The sequence below is a fragment of the Lathyrus oleraceus genome, chromosome 7 (assembly GCF_024323335.1).
Source record: "Lathyrus oleraceus cultivar Zhongwan6 chromosome 7, CAAS_Psat_ZW6_1.0, whole genome shotgun sequence".
NCBI lineage: Eukaryota > Viridiplantae > Streptophyta > Magnoliopsida > Fabales > Fabaceae > Lathyrus > Lathyrus oleraceus.
Genome location: NC_066585.1, coordinates 312,815,687 through 312,818,870, shown reverse-complemented (window position 1 = coordinate 312,818,870; position 3,184 = coordinate 312,815,687).

Genomic DNA, 3,184 nt, shown 5'->3' with positions numbered 1-3,184 from the left:
TTGCATAGTTATTTCATCATTTTGCTGTTGAGGTTTGAACCATTATCAATAATGATTTTGTTTGGGACCCTATAACGATAAATGATCTCTTTTTTCAATAAGCGACCCACTACTTGCTTGGTGACACTTGCGTATGAGACTGCTTCCACCCATTTGGTGAAATAGTTTATGGCTACCAAAATGAAACGGTGCCCATTTGAGGCAGTCGGCCCAAAGCGCTCAATCATGTCAATGCCACACATGGAAAAAGTCTAAGGAGATGTTAAGATATTGAGTGGTACTGATGGTACATGGATTTTGTCAGCATAAATCTGGAATTTATGGCACGTTTGGATGTGGAGGCAACAGTCAACCTCCATAGTCATCCAGTAATAGCCATCCCTTAAGATTTTACTGACTATTGTATGTCCACTGGCATGCGTCGCAAATGAGCCTTCATGGATTTCCATTATAATCTGGTTTTCTTCTTATTTGTCTATGCATATTAGCAAGACTGAATCATAATTTCTCTTCTATAGTACCCATCTACTCAAGAAGAATTTAGCCGAGATCTTACGAAGATACTTTTTATCCGCGATGGATGCATTTTCTAGGTATTCCTGGCTCTCCAAGTATCTAATGATTTCATAAAACTAGGGATGGCCATCAGACTCGTCTTCGGTGTCCAAATAATAAGTTGGTTCATCCAAGTAGTTAATGCAGATAAATGGTGCTTCATTTTTCCATTTGACCTTAAACATGAATGATAGTGTAGCTAAGGCTTCGACCAACTGATTCTCTTCTCGAGGGATATGATGGGATGTAATATCTTCGAAGTACGGGACCAGTTTCAAGACATGCTCTTTGTAGGGGATCAACTTGTGATCTTGATCTTCCCAGACTCCTTTTACTTGGCAGATTACCAAGGTTGAATCTCCATAGACTTCAAGAATTTTGATCCTAAGATCAATAGCAGCTTAAATGCCGAAGATACAAGCCTCGTATTCCACCATATTGTTGGTACAGCCAAAACACAACCTTGCAATAAAGGGTAGTTAAAAACCAGTTGAGGATGTAATGATTGCCCCAATTTCATTACCTTGAGCGTTAGAAGCGCCATCGAAAACAAGTGTCCAATGTGAGCCAGGTTATGGTCATTCCTCAGGGTCGGGGATGTTGTAATCCCTTATCAACATGATATACTCATCAAATAATTCAAAGCACATAAATTGGTAGTCCTCTAATGGTTGATGTGCAAGATAATCTGACAAGATACTCCCTTTAACAACTTTTTGAGTGACATGTTGGATGTCGTACTCAGTAAAGGCCATTTGCCAACAGGAAACTCTACTGGTGAGAGCAGGCTTCTCGAAGATGTACTTGATAGGATCCATCTTGGAGATTAGGAGTGTTGTATGCATAAGCATGTATTACCTCAAGCGTTTGGCAGCCCAAGCAAGTGCACAACAGGTTTTTCAAGCATTAAATACCTAGTCTCACAATCGGTAAACTTTTTGCTTAAGTAGTATATTACGTGTTTTCCTTCCAATCTCGTCGTGTTGACCTAGAACATATCCCATTGACCCTTCAAGAACTCTGAGGTACATGATTAAAGGTCTTTCTGGCACATGAGGCATCAAGATTGTAGGTTCTTGCAAAAACTCCTTGATCTTTTCAAAAGCATTTTGATAAATTTCATTCCATATGACTGCCTGATCTTTACGAAGCAGTTTGAAGATTGGCTCACAAGTGGCTGTTAGGTGAGATATGAAACTGGAAATGTAATTAATCTCCCTAGAAATCCATAGACCTCCTTTTCAGTTTTAGATGTAGGCATAACTTTTATGGCTTTAACCTTTTTAGGATCCACTTCAATGCCTCATTGGCTGACAATTAATCCTAACAACTTGCTAGATCTTACCCCAAATGTGCATTTACTAGGGTTGAGCCTTAATCTAAACTTCCTCTGGCGTTCAAACAACTTCTCTAGATTGACTAGATGTTCCTCCTAAGTTTGGGACTTGGCAATCATATTGTCGACGTACACTTCGATCTCTTTATCAATCATGTCATGAAAGAGTGTCACCATTGCATGTTAGTATGTGGCAACAACATTCTTTAAGCCAAAAGGCATAACCTTATAGTAAAAATTTGCCCACGAGGTGATGAAGGCTATTTTCTCCATGTCGCACTAGGCCATTCTAATCTGATTATAGTCAGAGAAGCCATCCATGAAGGAGAGCACAGAGAATTGAGTTGTGTTATCCACTAGCACATCAATGTGAGGCAGTGGAAAGTTATCTTTTGGACTAGCTCTATTCAAATCTCTATAATCCACACACATACATACTTTTCGATCCTTCTTAGGTACGGGCACGATGTTGGATATCAACTGAGGGTAGTTTGAAACTGCTAGAAAACCTACATTGAGCTGCTTTTACACTTCCTCCTTAATCTTTATTGCCATGTCAGGCCTAGTTCTCCTTAGTTTCTACTTAACTAGAGAGAAATCATCCTTAAAGGGTAGCCTATTCTCCACAATGTTTGTGTCGAGGTCAGACATATCTTGGTAGGACGAAGCAAACACATCCATGTACTCTTGCAAGAGCTTGACCAACTTATCATTTACGTCTTATCCCATGGATGAGCCTATTTTGACTTCCTTCGGATCTTCTTTAGTCCCCAAGTTGATAACTTCTACCGATTCTTCACGTGGCTGAATGACATTTGACTCTTGCCGTAGCAGTTGGGCTAACTCCTCAGGGAGTTCACAACCTTCTTCAGAATCTTTGTTAGCATGAAAGATGGGATTGTCGAGGTCATAAGAAACCATAGCAGTACTGTTATCCATAGAAATCAAGGGGAATCTACATGATTTAGGGTTCATTCTTTTGTTCTTATGAGGGAAAGAAAAATGAATGCAAAGAATATAAAAAAAACATTGCCATTTTTTTTGAAAAATGAAAAGTAAAAACAAATGAAAGATAAGGAGCACAATTTGGATGTGAAACGTTCATTTTATTAATTATCGTTAATAGGAAAAGTTTTAAAGGGGGGCCTAAAAATGGTTCCCCATGCCTTTGGCAAAGCATGATTCTTTTTATTTTCAAAGCAAGACAAAAAAACGGGAAATTACTTTTCAATCATAACAACTTCAGGAATCTCTGTTGCGGTCCAATTTGTCAGTTCTTGACCTTCCATCCTT